At 51.0% G+C, this 20,223-nt stretch overlaps 1 long non-coding RNA gene across 2 annotated transcripts; it reads left to right on the top strand.

The window, feature by feature from the left end:
- Window positions 1-2,938: 2,938 nt before the first annotated feature.
- On the top strand, window positions 2,939-19,395 carry LOC121450924. Of its 2 annotated transcripts, none has more exons than XR_005974652.1 (3): window positions 2,939-3,044; window positions 4,432-4,533; window positions 19,292-19,395. It is a non-coding gene; the product is annotated as an uncharacterized LOC121450924 (long non-coding RNA). The 2 variants fall into 2 exon arrangements; XR_005974651.1 differs by lacking the exon at window positions 19,292-19,395 and adding an exon at window positions 6,551-7,166.
- The last annotated feature ends 828 nt before the right edge of the window (window positions 19,396-20,223 follow it).

Genomic DNA, 20,223 nt, shown 5'->3' with positions numbered 1-20,223 from the left:
TAAAATGTCATCATTATAATTACCAGCATCCTCCCGCAGTCCTTCCCATTTATCATCTCAGCTGCCAGCCTGTCAGCCACCAAACTTGCAGGTGTTCAGGTTCCTGGGCACAAGTCTTACTTGGGCCCTCGGAGTCCTTAGTTCAGAATCTCAAAGGCCAGGAGCCAGTCTTCAGGACCCTGAGCCCAACCTGCACCGGATCACTGCTGAAGCAGGGTAGAATCATAACGCCCGATGATCAAATTATCTGACCTACTTCTGCCAATATTAATAGCTCTAGAGCCTGGCGACCAGGGCTGGAACAGTCTAGGATGAAACACAGTTCGAGGAACTGTTGACTTGGGTTTGTTCTCAGCCAGACAGCTGGAAGGTGCATGGGACCAGTTGGGATGGGGGGGAGGGGTATAAGTGAAAGGAGAGAGTCCTCTGGCCCCTTACAGCTTCTCATTCTGTGTCATGAGAACCCAGGAGGATGGCCTGAAGACCAGATGTCACTCAGGGGTAGTGTTCCAGTGCTTGTGCCCAGGCCTCTGAGACCTTGGGTGACCTGTGCCCTGCGTTATACTGGGTCTGATCTGAGACCAGGCCTCTCCTCCTTCCCCAGCCCTGCTGCTTGACTTGGCCCAAGCTGACCAAAGCCCACATGACAAGCAGCCTTATCAGTAGGAGGACAGCTCCCCCACTTCCTTCCTCTGCCCTCCTTTCCTGCTCTGACTTTGCACCATGGCTACCTGCAGGTGCCATCACCCCAGGGACAAACCAGGAAAGCCTGAGCTGGGCCAAGTGCCCAGACTATGCCTCCAGGAGAGAACCAGGCACAAGCTGTCCATCTTGGCACCCAGGGGCAGAACCCTGGAGCCCTTCTCTTGAGCTGCCAATTGTGACTCTGGAAGATGCCACAGACTCTTGTTGCCTTATTGATAGATTGGTACAGGACCTTCCCCGAGGAACTAACTCAAGGGGCTGGTGGGCCAGCTGCTGAGTAAGGTTGGATGTTATAGAACCAGATTTTATCCCTAGGTAGAAGGTTCCAGAAACCCTGGAACAACAAATTCAGCATCTGTACCTTTCAGGGAAGCAACAGATTCTGTAGAGGGGTTTTCCATGCACCCAAGGCCTTTGCAGAAATGGGATAGCCTGGAGTTTCAGTCTCCCCTGCGATACTCCCCTCCCCTGCCTGTCCTTGGTGCAGTCAGAACTTTGTTGAAAAAAGCCCACTGATAAAAATAGATATTTAATTTAAATGTGTGTGTGTGTGTGTGTTTCAGGCAAAGACTCATGTGGCCCAGGTTGTCTTCAAGTTCGCTGATTTTTAATCATATTTTTATTTATTAGTTCATGCCACCATGTACAGACAGAAGTCAGCTCAGCGGACAGCCAGGGGGAGTCACTTCTCTGCTTCTGCTGTGTGGTGCCCAGAGATCAGACCCGGGTCATCAGTCTGGGCAGTGAGCGCCTTTTGTCTTCTGACTCATCTCGTTGGTTCTGGACTCCCCAGGTTTGACCTTCTAGGTCTGATCCTCCTTCTCTTGCTTCCCAAGTGTTGGGATTATGGGTGTGTTTTGTCATGCCCGATTTAAAATACATACTTAAAAACCAGAACCTTGGGGCCTGTGAGATGGCTCAGTGGGTAAAAGTGCTTGCTCCCTGGCTCCCTAACAGGGTAGGAGGAAAGTGACTGCAGTATGTTCTCTATCTCTGTCTTACACACACACACACACACACACACTCACACACGAGTAAAGTACACATAAATATAGTGGGTCTGGAGAGATGAGCATCAGTTTGGAGCACTTACTGCTGCCAGGCAGTGGTGGTGCATGCCTTTAATCCCAGCACTCAGGAGGCAGAGGCAAGTAGAGCTTTCTGAGTTAGAGGCCAGCCTGGTCTACTAGTGAATTCCAGGATAGCCAGGGCTCCACAAACAAACCCTGTCTTGAAAAATTAAAAAATAAATAAAGAAAGAAAGAATAAAAAAAAAGAGCACTACTGCTTTCACAGAGGGCCTGGGTTCAGTTCCCACCACCCCTCAATCATCTGTAATTTCAATTCTAGGGCACCTGACACCCTCTTCCGGTCTCTTTAGGCATGTAGTGCCCATATATACATGCAGGCAAACATTCATACACATGAAGTAAATAGTTCTTAAAAATAAATTTTTAAAAAAGATTTTATATGTTGAGTTGGACAGTGGTGGTACCTTTAATCCCAGCACTTGGATTTCAGTGAGTTCGAGGCCAGCCGGTCTACAAAGCAAATTTCAGGTCAGCCAGACTTGTTACACAGAGAAACCCTGTCTTGAAAAATCAACCAAACAAACAAAAGATTGTATTTGTAAGACAGACTTGGTGGCGCACAACTTCCATCCCAACATTTGTGAGGCAGAGGCAGGCAGTTGTTTGTGAGTTCAAGGCTAGTCTCATCTACATAGTAAATTCCAGGGCAGCCAGGGCTATACAGTGAGACTCTGTGTTTAAAAAAATAAATAAAATTTATTTTTGATTATGTGTGAGCATGTGTGCCTGTGTGTGGGTATGTACATATGAGTACATGCACTTGTGGGGCTGGAGATGTTAAGTCCTCTGGAGCTGGCGTCACAGGCGGTTGTGAGCCGCCTTCCATGGTATTGGGAAACAAACTCAGGACCTTTGCAAGAGCAGTAAGCACTCTCAACCACGGAGCCATCTCTCCAGGCCCATAAAAGTAAATAAATAAATGTAATTTAAAAAAACAGACCTTCAGGTGTGGTGGCTCCTGTTTATAACCCAAGCACTTGAGAGGCTGAGAGAGGAGAGTCCACACAAGTTCAAGGCCAGCCTGGTCTACCTATATCCAAAGTCTCAGGCCAGCCATGGATATATAGTGAAACCCTGGCTCATAAGGAAATAAATAGCAAAGACCTGACCTCACCCCACAGTGAGGACACAGGCCCTGAGAAGGGACTTGCCAGGGTCACCTGGCTCAGGTGTGTCAGAGCAGCTGCCTGGGTTACCCAGCTCTGGACAAAAGAGAAAGAGCTTCGTCATCTTGTGAGTGACAAAGAGGTGAGTTACCCCCGTAAAGGCAGTCCAAGGCCACAAGTCCCCTGGGGAGGGATTTCAGAGGACAGACCTCTGTGTCAGGAGTGTTGGGGTCCAAGAAAAGGAGCTCAATCCTGGATACCCCTCACCCCAATTTATAGCCCAGCCCTGAGGTACCTGGGACCAAGCTAGTCTGGCAGAAGCTTGTCACCAGGGCTTGTTATTCCCGCCCCTCCCCCCACTGACAGGGGCCCTCTACCACCCCAGCCTCAGTTTCTGGAATCTTCCCACCTACCCCTGCTGGCAAGCCCACACTGCCTTCCACTGGTCCTGTCCCTAGGCCCTGGGAGATGAAGGGGGCCTGGTTGGGTGAGGGCCCAGTGGCAGGGCCACCCTGGGGCTGCAGCAGCCAGAGCCTGCTGGGGGCCCATGGGGGTTGCAGCTACCTGTCTGGGTTTGAGGTGAGTCATTTCCTCCCTCAGCTGGCAGAGGCAGAGAGAAGAGGGGCGGGAGGGAACCGTCTAAAAATAGCCAGGCCCCAGACAAAGGAAGATGGCCAAAGAGCTGCCTGGGCAAGAATCCAATTTCTGGTGTCCCCCACCCCCACCCAGACCCCTATCCTTCTGGCTCAGGGTGGGCTGAGTATAAGGCCTTGAGGAGACTGAGGCACAGGGTGGAGAAGAGAGGAGCTGGAAGCAGGCAGGACTGGGACACTGGGGGTGTACCTTAGAGTGCTCTGCCCCAGCGAGGCTGGCAGAGATGGACTCCCATCGTAAAGCCCCTCTGCCTTACCACTTTCTCTCCCGCCCATCCACATGGACACACACCAACTCGACCCTCGTGTTTATCACTGTCTTCCGTCATTTTCTCTCCTCCTAAGACCCAGCCCCCTCTAAGTGGGCCTCTATTTCCCTGGTCAGCACAGAGACCTCCTGTGGACTCCCCTACCTTTCTTAAGCCACACTCCCTCCCGATGCCAAGGATGGTTAGGACCATTTTCACCAGAGTGAAACCGAGATGGTCTGGAACCTGTGGGGTACCCCATCTGACTCAGAGGATCTAGGTTCAAATCCTGTCCCTGTGACCCGAGACAAGTTGTTCCTTCTCTCCCTGCCTCCATTTGCCCGTCTACATCCGGTCACAGACTGTACAGGTCACCCACACTGACTTTGAGCAGCTCTTCCCAGAAAAGCTCACGTGATGAAACTGGAAACCTTAGCGGAAGATATACAGTCCTGAAGATGTCAGGGCTCACTGCCACCTCCTGGACCTATGACAAGAGCCTGCCTGGGCTCCCCTGTGATGGGGACAGAATGACTGGTTCTGAAGGAGATGTTTTACAATAACAATGACTATACTATATAGCTCAGGATGGTATTGAACTCATGACCTTCTTGCCTCATTTCCCCAGCACTGGGACTGTAGGTGCACCCTTCCTCCCTCACATCTGCCTTCTGAGTTGGCATTGCTGTCTCCACCCTACACAAGGAACAGAGGCCCGAGACACGAACTGGTAAGAGGATTGAGACTTGGATCACATCTGAGGACAGCCCCTTGTGCATTATAGGGTCCAGGAAGGGGTCAGTCATGTCCGAAGTCGTCTGAGGGGACATTAATCTCTGACTCTCTGCATTTATCCCATGGACTTCATGCCTGAGGACTATGGAATGGGTCGTGTCTGATTGAGGCACTGTGGTCCTACCCTGCCTCCCTCCTTCAGGGTCCCTGGGCCTCAGGACCCCTGCTGGGAAGCACAGAGGATCAAGGCCTAGCACCTCATAGCATCAGGCAACACACCATCCTGGAAAGCCACGCCACATCTGGACAGATCAGAGGCAGGAGAGCTAAGAGGTCACAGGCATACTTCCGGTCACAGAGCTAGGGGTAGCAGCCTGGGCTGAGCCCTGGCATCACAGACCTTACCCCAGGAAGTCTGTTGGGAACAGGGATTCTGGCATTTGCTGGGAACCATCCCTGTTTGCACGCACTAGGTTCCATGGAAAAACCCAAACCTTGCATCAGCTAGCCAGTCAACTCTGGTAAGAGCCTCTTTCAGCTTCTCTGGCTTTCCCCACCCGGTATCTGACTCATCCTCAACAGTCCCGGGAGACACAAGAGAGCAGGCTTCCGGTCCCTGTTGCATGGATGGAGAGATGGGCAGGAAGGGGCTTTATTGCAATGAGTCAGGGGCTAGAGCTGGTATCAACCCAGGCGGGCAGGCCACAAGTACCGCTAGGGGTGCTGGGCAATGACCCTAGGCTGCCAGCACAAATAAACAGTCTTCCTCGCAGGGATCTGGGAAGGAGGAAAGGAAGAGAGGGAGGGAGAGAGGGAGGGAGGGAAGGAGGGAGGGAGGGAAGGAAGGAAGGAAGAAAAGAAGTTAGCAAGGAAATTAGCTTCAAGTCCTGGGTCAACAGATGGCCTTTCTTTTCTTTCTTTCTTTCCTTCCTTCCTTCCTTCCTTCCTTCCTTCTCCCCCCACCCCCAGATAGGGTTTCCCTGTGTAGCAGTCCCATCAGTCCCGGAACGAGCTCTTGTAGACCAGGCTGGCCTCGAACTCACAGAGATCCTCCTGCCTCTGCCTCCCAAGTGCTGGGATTAAAGGTCTGCACCATCACAGTGCGGCTCAGATGGCTTTTCTAAAGTAGAAAATGTCTGGTCCTAAAGAAACCCCCCACCCAACAAGTCTCACCTGTGACTCCTCCCACACTTCTCACCCCGCCCCCTACCCTAAACCTCTCCAAACAGGGGCGGGGCTTCCCTTCCCCCAGCTTCTGATTCCTACTTAATTCAGTCAGTCATTTTGGCCCTACAAGCCCTTGGTCCTCTTGGCCTCTTTGTCCTCAACTCCCCCCTTGGCCCAGTTATGCCCTCTCTCACCGTGCCTCCCCTGCTCTCCCTGCCTCTCTCCTCTCCTCTCACGGCCCAGTTGGGTCTGGATCCTTCCAGATACCCCTCTCTGTGACCCTCATACCTACAATAAAACCGGTCTCCCCAACCACACCTAGGAGCAACCATGTCCTCATTTTCATTCAGAAGGCTCTATGAGTATAAATCGAAAGGGGAAAAGTGGGGAACGGCCTTGCTTCAGTGACGAATGGGGCCGTGGGCATCAGTTCAGTTCAGGGAAGCTATCCCATCATGTGCTGGGTGAGTCTTCGTGAATAATGGGACTTGACACGCTAGCCACTCTGTTCAAGTTTTTATTTGTTTATGTATGTGCATGTTTTGTTTGCATGCATGGATACCTGTGCACCACGTATATGCCTGGTGCCTGCAGAGGCCAGAAAAGAGCTGGAATTGCAGACCTTAGTGAGCTGCCGTATGGATGCTGGGAATTGAACTGGGGTCATCTGGAAAACCACCCAGTGCTCTTCACTCCCGTCTCTCTAACCCCACTAGTATCTTTAAATCCCCACGACAACCTAATAATAACTTCCATCCTCCCTGCTCAGCAGATTTAGCTTTCTGAGGCTCAGAGAAGTTAACTAACTTATGTAAGGACACGCAGCCCAGTCCTTGTTCCAACAGGCCTGAGACAACAGGGGAGTCAAGAGGCTTAGAACTTTTCTCCAAACAAGTGCCCCAGCGCGTGCGCGCCCACGTCGGGCTGTCCAGGTGTGTCTGCGGGTTGGCACCCTGTCCGGGTGTGTCTGTCAGTGCTTCTGGGGGTGGAGGGACTGGAGCGGAACAGAACAACGGTTGCCTGGGGAATGAAGTTAGAAGGGCTGAACTGCAAGGGGAGGCTTTAGGCATGTGTGCTCACGTACCTCAACCCTACCCCTACCTCAACCCTACCCTGTGTGCTCAAGGGTCTGGGGTACTCCTCAGCCGACCCTGGAAACCCAGGGTGGAGGAGGAGCCAACGCTGCCACCCGGTCCCCGCCCGGGAGCCGGCAGACGGGCCGGGGAGCACGTTTGCCCCCGATTGCCTCATCGGCTGAGTCTGCTTCTAGGACTCCCGCACGTTGAACAGAGCGTAGGGCGCGGCCGCCGGGGTTGTCCCGGGTCCCGAGTCCCCCATCCTCCTTCTCAGCCTAAGTCCCCGGTGGCCCATTAACCAGGCGGCCAGCGCCTTCTCCAGACGCCTCTGATAGCCGCTGCCCTTTGCTCCTGCTGCCGAGCAGACAAACGAGGGAAATGGAGTAAGCCGGCGGCCAGGCAGGAAACAACGGCCCTTTGTGTTCTTCAGCAACTTGGTGGGGGGGGGGGGGGGTGCGAGGGGACGTGACTGCTGCAGAGATTTCTAAAGCTGAAGAGACGGGGCACCCCACGACTGCCTGCAACCCTCCTGCTTGGTCTTCCTGTCTCACAGCACCAGGACCAGGCGCGGGGTGGAGAGCAGGGATGGGGGCGAGGCAAGATGCTCCACAGATTCTTGTTTAATGGGTGTCCTCAAACTCTTCCGTTAGTGGCTTTCAGAGTTTAGGCTAGGTTTAGGGCTCGAAGGCTGACAATTTGGTTTGAGATTTCGCCTTTGCTGTGGGTTTGATGTTTTATTTGGCCAAATTCCTTGACCTCTTTGGGAAGCATGTCTTTAAGTTCACAGTAAGGCTCAGAGGCACAGGCGAGGCACTGAAGTTCCATGTGAAACATGGCCAGCCACATACACACACACACACACACACACACACACACACACACACACACCAGTGCTGGGAATTGAACCCAGGACCTCATGCATGCTAGGTATGGCCTTTATCATCTATGCCCTCAGCCTAGAGCTCAGGTTTAACACCCTGTGATAGGAATACGTCCAGGACACCTACAGAATCCAATCCAAAGTCCTGGGTATTCTCCACCTCCTCGCCTGCCTAGCCTCACTGCCATCTACACTCTTGCAGCACTAAGTGTCTCTGGCTTCCTTATGCCTTTGCTTGCGCTGTTCCCTTTGCACAGAATGCTTTTCCTTACATGCCTCAAGCAAAAGGCTCCTTGCCGAGATCGCCATTTTAACGTCACCTTTGCAGAGACTTTTCACAAAACTGGGTCCTGGTTACTGCTGAGAGCATGCTGGCTGTTCCTGCCCTCCAGAACCCCCATCTCAGCCCTGGAAACTCAGTCAAGGAGACACTCTATTTTCCTTCTCTCCGTCCTCTTGGCCCTCCTCAGGTGCCTGGGATACAGCAAGGGCTCACTGAACACCATGGGATACGGGGACACGTGACTATCAATGACACTCAATCCAGCTGAACATCATTAGTGCCAGTCTTACCTGAGATGCAGCTCTATGTGGCCAGCATGCACTACAAAGCAAGCAAGCAAACAAATGAACAAAGAAACAAAAAACCACTTTCTCTGCTTGTATTTATTTGTATGTGTGTGTGTCCATGTGCACATGCAGAGAGGAGTATATGCTTGTGTGTGTCTGTTTGCACATTCATGTGTGCATGTGGGGAGGAGCATGGGTGTCCATGTGTACATGTAGGAAGGAGTTCGTTGGTGGTGTGTGTGTGTGTGTGTGTGTGTGTGTGTGTGCGCGTGTGTGTGTGTGCGCGTATAGAGGCCAGAGGTTGACAAGTATCTTCCTCAATCACTCTTCACCTTCTGTTGGCCCTTCAGCTCTGATCCTTATGCACACTTTACCAACTGAGCCATTCTCCTAACTCTTTGTTTTTTTTCTTCTTGACAAGGTCTCATGTAGCCAAGGCTGTCCTAGATTACATAGCCAGAGCTAGCCTTGAATTCCTCTTGCTTCTCTTGCCTCCCAGGTGCTAGGATTGCACAGATGTGCACCATTATACCTGGTTTGTGTGACTTCGAGCATTTACTTTTGTGAAATGCAATAAATAATTAAAGTAGGTTTTTGGGGTTTTTTTTTTGCTTTTGTTTTTGTTTTTGAGACAGGGTTTCTCTATATAGCAGCTCAGCTGTCCTGTCACTATCTTTGTAGGTCAGGCTGAAAGTCCCAGAGATCTACCTGCCTCTGCCTCTCGAGTGCTGGGATTAAAGGTACTTGCCACCACACCCAGATCTAATAAAGGTAGATTTTATTTATTTATTTATTTATTTATTTATTTATTTATTTGGTTTTTCAAGACAGGGTTTCTCTGTAGCTTTGGAGACTGTCCTGGAACTAGCTCTCATAAACCAGGCTGGTCTTGAACTCACTGAGATCCACCTGCCTCTGCCTCTCGAGTGCTGGGATTAAAGATGTGTGCCACCATTGTCCGGCTGAGGTGATTTTAAAGAAATATGTTAAAGTAAGGCAATACACATTAACTTAATTGCTCCACTATGGTAGAACATTTGCTAGCATGGCCCAGACTCTTGCTGTTGACCCTAGCACCAGAAGAGGGAAGTCTGGCAAGGCAGGACATGCTTACTCTGCACTCCAGAGGAGAGGCTGGCAGACCTCTGGGAGTTCAAAACCAACCTGGACTACAGAGTAAGACAACGAAATAGAGCAAGGACAGTGTCATAGGTGACTGTCCTCCAAGCCAAGCAGTTGCATCCCCTTGCAAAAGATCATCCCAGCTGGACTCTTGATGGTTTACACACATCACAGAAGAATGGAGAGGACCGGTGGACCCGAGCATCCATGCTCTTCATCAACTGTTGTGTGCAACTCTATCTTTGTTGCATGTACCCTGGGGGCAGGGCCAGAGGAAGACTGGGGTTGGGGGTGGGTATAGGAACACCTCATGTCTCCTGGGTGTGGCCTTATGGGAGGAGCACCCACACCACTGTAAGAAACCCATCACCTAAGCTCTGCAAGGAAGCAAAATAAACTCACTGGTTCCCAGAGTAAAACTTCGGTGGGATCATGTCTCCCTTTTGTCTTAGGAGGGGGTGTAGATGTTGCCTGTCTCCCTCTGAGAAGGAATTTTAGCAACAAACAGCAAGCTTGGCTACCCCAAGGGGACAGTGCAAATGTTGTCACAACCTTAAGGACGGTCCCCTCCTGAGTCTGCCCTGTCCCAGGAGCTGCTACTGTGGCACCAGAATTATCTACCCGGTGTGGATGAAAGCACACAGCCAACAATGAACGGCGGGACAGGCTGACACCAGACAGCCATCTTCCCCTGCAGGCTATCCCCTGAGCTTCCATGTGGCAGAGGCTGGCCTAGTACAAGGGTGGGCCCAACTGGCTCACCGGAGCTGTGGAACCGTCTGGGCTGCAGGAAGGCATACAGGATGGCAATCTGCCAGCTTGCACACTCACCTGCTGTCTGCTCCACATGGCTCCCATGAGACCTAGAACAACTGGCTCAGACCAACTGAGCCAGGAAGGAAAGGCTGCCAGGACTTGGGGTCAGCTGTCTGGGCTTCTGTCCCCTTGGGTACAGTGCTTGTTGTCTGTCTGGAGGCAGAAGAGTGCAGCCTCTGGCTACTGTGTAGTTAGCATTCAAGGGCTGGGGAAGTAGCTGTTGGTAGGGCAGTGTTCACCTAGCATGCATAAGGCCCTGGGTTTGATCCCTAGAACTGAATGAGCCAGGCATGGTGGGGCACGCCTGTAATCCTAGCACTTGGGAGGTGATTGCAAGAGGATGAGAAATTCAAGGGCATCCTTGGCTCCATTCTGAGTTCAGACACAGCTTGGGCGACATGAGACCGTGTTTCAAACAAACAGGAGAAGTTAAAGCACACAGCGGCCCGGCTTCATTGTGTATTCTCATCCCGAGCCTGCAGTAAGCACCCTTCCCCCACTCCAGCCCTTCTCAGAACCTGTTTAGCCCATCTAGGAGATGACAGGTGACTCTCTGTTCCGACGACGTCACCTGGTTGCCAGTGGTTTCATGTGACCTTGCCTCTCTGGGCCTTGGTTTCCTCAGTAAACGAGACAGCGCATAGGAAGCGATTAGAGGCCTCTGACATGCATTGTGTCAACTGTCTGTGTGTGCTGGCTACTCTCCCTGTGGCTGGGAGAACAACGCCGCCTCCAGCTGAACCCTCTGATGGGGTTCAGCTCCCTAACACATGTGAAACACATGGCTGTGTGTTATGGTTAGTTGTCTTGCAGAAGACAAAGTGGGGGTACAGTCGGACCTTGATCCTAGAGATTTTGAGGTACTAGCACGATGATTCATAGATGTCCTGGGTCCCCACAGCTATGACTTTATGGGATTTCGTGGCACTGAGTTCTCTGGCCCCTCTGACCTATCCAGATCAAACTCCTAGCCGGTCTTTCCCAACACACTCCCCTGGCAGCTGTCACCAGCAAAGGCACTGGGCAAAATGTCAACAGTGCTGCAAAATACGTTGGGACTTTATCTGACCCCTGGCTTCCATCCCAACCAGAAATACATTGGCTGAAACTCGCTGGCGAGCTGGAGCAAGCCCGGGGCTGGAGGAGGAAAGCAGTCTGGGTCACTCGCTGCACATATTTTCCCCGTTTTACTAATTGATGCAGTTGTTTCTTGTTAGGAAGCAGTTTTTAAAACCTAAGGCTTCAGCCGAGCCCAGGCAGGCTCTGCAGAGAAGGGAGCAAAAGAGCCCTGTCGCTCCCCTCCTCCCACTGCCCCCACCCCCCCTTATTCAGGTTAGTGCACTTTCCTCCTGCCCCCTTTCTTGAACTTTCCGGTTTCTGCGTGCTGGGACAGCCTTTGGGGGCAGCAGACCGCCACTCCAGGATGGAACAGGGACGGGCTTTGAAGGGGGGCGGTTCTCAGTCAAGAGCAACCCTCCCTCCCCCACCCTGCCGCGGCCTCTAGCAACTGCTGCAGGGAGGTCGGTCTCAGGCAAGCCTAGAAGGTCCTAGGTCAGTCTTAACAAGTCTTCCCACCCAGTACTTCTAGAAAAAAAGACATTGTCACAAAAGAGAAATCCCAGGAGTGCCCCACCCCAAGGCAGGAAAAACAAAAAGCAAAAAGCAAAAACCTTGTCCCGGGTCTCAACTCAAAAAAACAACAGACCTGGGAATTGACCTGCCTAGTTTGTGTGTGTGTGAGTGTGTGTGTGGTGGTGGTGGTGGGGCGCTGACTCCCAGCACTGCAATAGTAATCGATAATAATAAACAGATAAATGAGTTAAACAAGAGAGGGCTTGTGGATGGAGGGAAACGGGGGAGAAAAAGCAATGAGGTCAGAGTTGGAGTAGACATTCAGTTATCCATTCCTTAGGCCACACAAACTCATAGCGGTCCGCCCCAGTCTCCTCAGCCCTGGGATTGCAGGGGTGTTCCCTTCCGTGCTGCCTCGGCTACGCTCTCAAGAGCTCCGAGGCCCACCATAAGACTGAAGGAGCTGAATATTTCTAATTCATAGGCTTAGAATGCAAAAATATACGTAAGTCAGCCTGCTCTGTAGGACACGTCATTGCGGCACACGCCTGTGATCACATTCCTTGGGAGGCTAGGAAGAGGCTGGTGAGTTCAAGGCCAGCCCAGGCTACCTCGTGAGATCCCGCCTCTGAAGAATATGGACTAAGGCTATAACTAAATAGTAGAGTGTTTGCTTGGAATTGCCAGTCCCCAGCTTTGCCTCTGACCACCCTAAGCTCTCCAGCTCGTCCTGACCAGGCTTTCCAGACCGTTCTTAGCCCACACATCGCATTTGGTACCCCTCCCTCCTGCAAGGAGGAACCCCTCTTTCCTTGAATAAAAGATGGCGGCTATTGACTGTGAGGGGAAGACGTAGGTACAGAACAAGAAAGCGGCTAATGGGGTTAGGAGTGTGGTACAGCTGATACAGAGCTTCTCTAGCAGCCACGATGCCCTGAGTTCGACCCTGAGCTGGGTGTGGTGGCACTTGTCTACAGTTATAGCTCTCAGGCAGTAGAAGAAGGAGGATCAGGCGGTCAAGGGCTTCCTTGGTTCCAGGGGGAGTTCTAGCCAGTCTGCAATACATGAGATCCCGCCTCTAACAAAACAACAGCAACAAGGCAAGAAAGCAATAAACTACAACAACCCAGAAAGCGAGCTGGGTGGTGGTGGCACACGCCTTTAATCCCAGCAGAGATAATGGGAGGCAGAGGCAGGTGGATCTCTGTGAGTTTGAGGCCAGCCTGGTCTACAAGAGCTAGTTCCAGGACAGGCTCCAAAGCCACAGAGAAACCCTGTCTCAAAACAAAACAAAACAAAAAAACAACCCAAAACCAAAAAACAACCAACCCCAAAAGCCAAAAAGCAGCTATTGCCAGGAAAGGTCCTAAGGACTGACATGGGGCGGGAGGTGGGGGACAGGAGCAGGAGATGGTCCCATGGCCGGTGGTCAGCTTGAGTGAGACCCACAGATGTGACAGCGACAAGCAGGACAGCCCCTTAGTCAAAGTGCGTTTCTCCAGCAGATGGAACAGAAACAGGGACTTGGGCTCACAGTGGTGGCGAGGGGGGAGTGGTCTGTGTTTAAATTCTACTTCTGCCCCCCCCCTCCCGCCACACACAATCTTCTGCAGCTGCGGACAGAATTCCCAAGTCCCTGGCCTCACCTCACAGCAGGCCACACAGCCTGTATGCCATTTTTCCCAAGAAGAAATGAGGCTAGGTGATGAGTCTGGCTCCAGGCCCTGCAGCCAATAAGGTCTGCGTAAAAAGCTACCAGCAGGGGGGTGAGACAGGAAACCCCATGACCAGATCCAAGAGTGAATACTCCAGCCCTCATGGCCCCCACTGGGTGACTGTTCCCTCCTAAGCCTCAGAGCCTGTGGGAAAAGCCTTCGTAGAGTCCATAATGCCTTCATGAAAGCCACATATGTTCACCTTCTGAAAGTAATTATTGTTTCTATTCTACAACGAAGTGTTTGGTGCTCAGAGAGGCTAAGTGGATAGCCTGAGATCACACAGCAGCGAGCAATGGGTGGCCTGCCGAGGTCAGAAGGAAGAATGTGTGGCGTCCTTCTATCCATGAATTCAGAAGTACATCAGGCAAAACCAGGGGGCTTGCACATGCATGAGCCGGAGGCCCAGCTGTGTTGGAAAGAGTCGGTCCACATGTGTGTGCGCCAGCTTAGGCAGCGGCAAGCAGCACGCGGGAGTGTGTTGCTGGCAGGGCGTGGGACGGTGGCACCATGGTCATGTGCGTCTCTGCTGGCAGCCAAATGTTCTGGTCCTGTGTGGATAAACAACAGTTTGTGCAAGCAAGTGGCGGGAGCGGGGACAAAAGAGAAGGAGGCGGGCGTATGGGCCAGAGGAGGCGTGTCCGGGTGGCAGTGACGGCTTGGAGGAGCAGCAGAGGGACTGGAAGTACTGGCAGGTTGTTTTCTCAGCTGGGTGTGGCTGCCTGTGCCAAGCACCTGATGCCTGTAAACATAAAAACAGGAGTGGGGACACTCTGTCAAGAAGACGGTGTTCTTCCTGGGGTGTCAGTCGTACATTTCATCAGCATCTGAAGCAGGGCGAACACGTCATGCCTCCTAGGTCCAAGGATGTCTCAAAAGTCAGCTTCTTGGGAGAGACTGAGGCCCCAAGCCCAGCGAGGCTCCTGATTGTCACCTGCCCCAGGTCTGACTTGGGGATAGCCTGGAAGGACATCTGCACTCTGAGAGACTTCTGGGGTTCTAGCTCACCTCATTATTGCCCAGCAACTCCTCCAATAGCTTCCCCTCCACTAGCTGAGCTCTGCCCCATCCCTAAGCTCCCACTCTGCTCCTCACCTCCTCCTGGAAGTCCTTCAGGCTGTCTAGGAGGACTTCAGAATGATCCCCCCAGGGCTTACAGTTAGACTCCACGCACAAACCTCAGCACACAGGGGCTGCCTAAGGAGCATGCATGCAGGCATGCACATACACATACATGCAGGCAGGCACACACACACACACATACACGCATGCAAGCACATACACACACCTACAGATACACACATACATAAAGGCACACACATACACAGCCTGGTGGTGGTGACATACTCCTTTAATCCCAGTACTTGGGAGGCAGAGACAGGCAGATCTCAGTGAGTTCAAGGCCAGCCTGGACAAAGCGAGATCCAGGACAGCCAGGGCTACGCAGAGAAACACTGTCTCAAAAAAACAAACAACAGGTTAAGAGCACTGCCTGTTCTTCCAAAGGTCCTGAATTCAATTCCCAGCAACCACATGATGGCTCACAACCATCTGTAATGGGGTCTGGTGCTCTCTTCTGGCCTGCAGGCATACAGAATATTGTATACATAATAAATAAATATTTTTAAAAAAACACACAAAAAAACAACAAACAACAACAACAAAAGGCCACACACACACACACGCCATTACAATAAATAATACCATTCCGGGTGCACAGAAGTCTGGGTTAGTATGTGATAAGGACCAATGGGGTGCTACGTTAATGTGGTGGCATATCATCAAGAGTGATCAGGAGAGGTTTGGAAAGAAAAGGACATTAGCACCAAAGAGCAAACAAGTGACCCTGTCTCCCCAGTTAAGCCAGGGTCCTTTTGAAACTAGTGCCTTCATTGGCCAAGAGGAGGTCTGTGGATGCATGGCTGAAGTCTGGTACCATCTGAGATTCCCGTTTGGTCACTGAGGGGTAGTGCAGCAGGATGGCTGGCTGCCCTGTGTGCTTGAGGCCCTGGGTTCCAACCTCAGCAATAGCACAAAGGAACAAAAACCAAAATAGGATCCTTGATTGGTACCAGGAGGCTTCCATGAGAGAATCCCAAGTGTGTCCCCTGGAGGATGTTCCTCACTGTCCTTCCCTAACAGACTGATGAAGAGCTGAGCCTTCTCTCTTGTGAGAGATGGCCCCTCATGTGCCTCGAGAGAGCCATCATTGGCCTTTGTGCTTCAACAGGCTCGCCCTCTCCATCCCACACAGTGCTTGCACCTCTGTGGAGTTGGTTGGTTTTTGTTTTTTTGTTTTTTTGGGTTTTTTTTTTTTTGGTGGGGGAAGGGTAGATGGGTGTTGATTTGTTTGAGAGATTTGGGGTCATTTTTGAGACAAGGTCTTTAGTGTTGAAGGCTGGCTCCTGACTCAGCTGACCACTTTAAGCACCTAACCCTCCTTCATCCACCAGCCAAGTGCTACACTTCAAACATCACCCCAATACCTAGTCTATTTGTGGAAGATGGTTGTTTTTTAAGATAGGATCTTGATTTATAGCTTAGACTGGGGTCAAATTCTAAATCCTCCTGCCTCAGTCTTCTTGCCAAGATCTGGGCCTACAGTATATGTTTATTGATTCTTGTAGTGTAAGGATCTCTGCCTCACACACATTAGGCAAGTGCTCTAATTTTTGTGGCTACTTATTTATTTTTTGTCTATTTTTTTTTTGAGATGGGGTGACGCTCTCTGTAACTCAAGGTGGCCCAGAACTCATGGCAATCCTCCTGCCTCTCCTCTTGAATACAGGCATGCACCATCACACCCGATTTTGAATTTTAAAAAAGTAAAGTATAATTTTGTGTAACCAACAATATAGACAATTTTGTATCTTTCTATAAATGAACACTCTGACTTTAAAATGAATACATTTTGGACCCAGAGAGATAATGACTGAGGTCAGCCTGTGTTCACCTTGCTGGCTCAGGCAGTCATGGGGGGTCCTGGAGAATATGTAAGGATGGCAGGACACCACAGTCCCATGCGCAGAGCAGCCCTAAGTGATGTGCAGCCCCAAGGAGCTAGGTCCTGGACCTCCAGACTTGAATGGGGCACAGATGACTAAGGAGAGAAGAGGGACCATTCCAGCCCCCACCCCTCTTCCCCAGTCCCCTGCATATGAGGCTGTCTTTAGCCACTTCCTCCCATGGCCAGGGGCCAAGAGAAGCTTTCTTAGTCCCCTTAAGTTGGAGTCTTTACACAGCTTAATAGCTGCTTTGGGGGAAGAGTCAAGGGTGGCTCCCTTGATAGCAGGGTACACTAATTTTGGAGCTGAAGGGACCTCGGAGGTCATTTAGTCCATTCCCCTGCCTTCAGGCAGTACTGGAATGAGCCCAGTTGGGCAAGCCTTTATCTTGTTTTGAGGACTTCCAAAGGCAGGTCCTCCACACCCTTCCTTGGACACTCATTCTGGTGTCTAAACATTTCTTGCCAGGAAGTCCTTCCTCATGTCTTATCCAAGCTCCCCATGGGATGAACTTTTTCTACCCTTGTAGGTCTGGTTGGAAGCTGTTCCCCCCACCACCATCACCTTCCCTTTATCTGGGTCAGGAGCCACCAGCGACTTGGTCAAAATTTTCCCTATGCACAAGTCACAGTCACCCTTCAGCCTCGGTTTCCTCCTCTGTAAAATAAGGCCAGTGATGCTCAGAAGATAAGAAACAGGATCCTGTGTGTAGAAAGGTGCATCACGTGCAACTGGGGAAAGGCTGCCATTTTTTTCTTTACCAGTTTGGATTGGCGGGGATGGAACCCAGGGCTCGGCACACGCCAGGCAAGACCTCTGCCACTAAGCAACACTCCAGCTCCCACCCCAGACCATGTTATCATTATTTTTTAAAGATTCATTTAATTGTATGTGTTGGTGCAAATCTGAATGTATGCATGCGCCCCACATGTATGTAGGAGCCCACGGAAGTCAGAGAGGAATCTAATCCCTTGGAACTGGGGTTACAGGTGGTTGTGGGCCTCCATGTGGGTGTTGAGAACCAAACTCAGGTCCTGCAAGAGCAGTCAGTGCTCTTAACCACTGAGTTATCTCTCCGGTTCTCCTGTTATTATTAATAAATGCTTTATTAATTATTACTAATAAATGCTTACCAGGTCTCCTGGCTGTGCCATTGTATATGACCATTTCCAACGTAAACATACATGGAATAATTTTATTTTTATTCTTTTTTTAATATTTATTTATTTATTATGTATACAATATTCTGTCTGTGTGTATGCCTTCAGGCCAGAAGAGGATACCAGACTCCATTACAGATGGTTGTGAGCCACCATGTGGTTGCTGGGAATTGAACTCAGGACCTTTGGAAGAGCAGGCAATGCTCTTAACCTCTGAGCCATCTCTCCAGCCCCTATTTTTATTCTTTTCAAGACAGGGTTTCTCTGTGTGGCCCTGGCTATCCTGGAACTAGCTCTATAGACCAGGCTGGCCTCGAACTCATAGAGATCTGCCTGCTTCTGCCTCTGGAGTACTGGGATTAAAGGCGTGCACCACCATGCCCAGCTGAAATAATTTTAAACAATACAAGAACAGGGCTGGTGAGATGGCTTAGGGAGATGAGAATGGTTACCACCACCAAGCCTGGTGACCTGAGTTCCAGCCTGATGACCTACATGGTGGAAGAAAAATAACAACTTCCAAAGGTTGTTTTCTGACCTCCACATGCACACTGTGGTGTGTGTGTGTGTGTGTGTGTGTGTGTGTGTGTGTGTGTGTGACTGCCATGTATGTCTGTGTACCATGTGTCTCCCAGAGTTTCGAGTTCAACCTAAGCTGTAAACATTCATGGCCTAGGAGTCTTGAAGCCTCCTCTCCCACGCGAAAGGCCAGTGGAGAACTCCACCTCTGCCTTGAATCCACCTGGAGCTGTCACTCAGGAGCAGCCTGTCAGCTAATGACAGAAACTCACAACCTCTCAAGCAGATGGCTTCTACTCCTCTCAGTTTGGGAGTAGACAAAGAAGCCCTACAGAGAGAAAGAAACATCCCTGAGTCCCTTCTGTGCTAGACCCTAGATGGGAGGAGGGGACACAATGGGAGTGGAAGAAGCCATGCCCTCCAGGGACACCTACAGGCACACAGTCTTCCTGTCACAGCCCTCCTGGCTTAGAGCTGGTCCCAGACCCAGAGAGGGCTCGAGGAAAACAGCTACATCTACTTAGGAGACCTTAGCCCCCCAGGAGCAACCAGGCCCTTCCACTGGAACAGCAGAAGAGAGAACTCCTAGGGCCCAGGCAACAGAGCCAGGGTTCTCTACCGCACTGACTCCCAGAATCCTCAAGCAGGACAGGTAAGGAGTTTTGCTTGACAGGAAGCTACATCCAGGAATCCACAGGCATCCACAACCCTGCCAGGGCCAAACGCCAGGCCCCAGGGCCCAAGGGTGAGCCACTTTACCAGTCACCCTTCCTCCTCTGTGAGCCAAGGACAATGAAGCTGGTCACCTTCCTTTGTCCTGGGAAGAGGGTCAGGTTAATGAATGCCCAGGACCCGACATGACTCTATGGAAGGCCAGTGCAAGATGCCTTAAGGCAATGGCCTTGCTGACCCCTGGTTCTCTCTTCCTGGTCCGAGGCTGAGAGCAGCATAAGACCCACAATTCAGTCTTGGTACTCATCTTGTCCCCACCCTTCCCTGGGTGAGTCTTGGCTGGCACGTCCTGATCTGCCTGGTAAGCTACTGCTTCAGTGAGATGTTAGCCTGAGTGGTTGTCTCTGTGTGTCCACTCTAATGCTCTACACCAGGCTTATTGGGGCAATTAAATATCTTTTTATTTTATTTATTTTCAGGTGTGTGTTTTGCCCTCGTATATTAATGTGCACTGCATGCAAGCCTGGTACCCAGAGATCAATAGAGAGTTGGATAACTTGGAACTAAGGTTACAGGTGATGGAACCACCCACTTGGATGCTGGAAACCAAACCAGAGTTCCCCAAAAGAGGAAGCATTCTTTCTCCCCGTTCCTCCCCCCTACTGCTTTTGACAAAGTCTCTCTACGTAGTCCTAGCAGTCCGGAGCTCACTAGGTAAACCAAGCTGGCCTTGAACTCACAAACATCCACCTACTTCTGCCTCCCGGGTGCTGGAATTAAAAGTGTGAACCACCGTTCCCACCAAGAACTGTCAAGCAGCCCCAGCCCTGGTCCCTTTGCTAAATTAAAATATAAATAAATAAATAAATAAATAAATAACATTTTCATTAATTGTAGGGAACAGGCTGCCAAGCATGCTTATGGAGTTCAGAGAACAACTTGTGGGAGTCTGTCCTTCCCGAAATGGAACTCAGTTTGTCAGGTTTGACAGCAAGCATCTTTATCTATCTTGTTTTCAGAAGGTTCTGCTGAGGATGCTTGAACCACCGAGCTCCAAAGACATCAGGGAAAGAACCCTACTCAAGCAGGTCCTGGGTGCTAGGAGTACATCTTCCTCGGTTGTTCCCGGAGGAAGGCATAGAAAACTGAGTAACCTCCTCCAGGCAGCCTGCTCTTGTTAGTCTTAGGCATGAAGGCTCAGCCGCAGTTTGGCAATTCTCAAAGGCTTGCGTTTTAGTAATCCCCCAACTTCCGTCTCCCAGTCCAGCCTACCGTAGAGCATGTGACCACTGTGTGGCGGGTCCCGGGAAGAGCAAGCAGGATCTGTGCCCAATGAGAGAAACCAGATTCAGCTCTCTGTTGCTGTAGCAACCACATCTCCCTGAGAGCTTTTCCATTGGTCACTAAAGTT

Source organism: Microtus oregoni, unplaced genomic scaffold, assembly GCF_018167655.1.
Source record: "Microtus oregoni isolate MIOR12 unplaced genomic scaffold, Mior012 000007F_ref0000211, whole genome shotgun sequence".
NCBI classification, from domain to species: domain Eukaryota; kingdom Metazoa; phylum Chordata; class Mammalia; order Rodentia; family Cricetidae; genus Microtus; species Microtus oregoni.
Note: the sequence above shows the minus strand (reverse complement) of the source record. Positions and strands in the feature narration are given on the sequence as shown.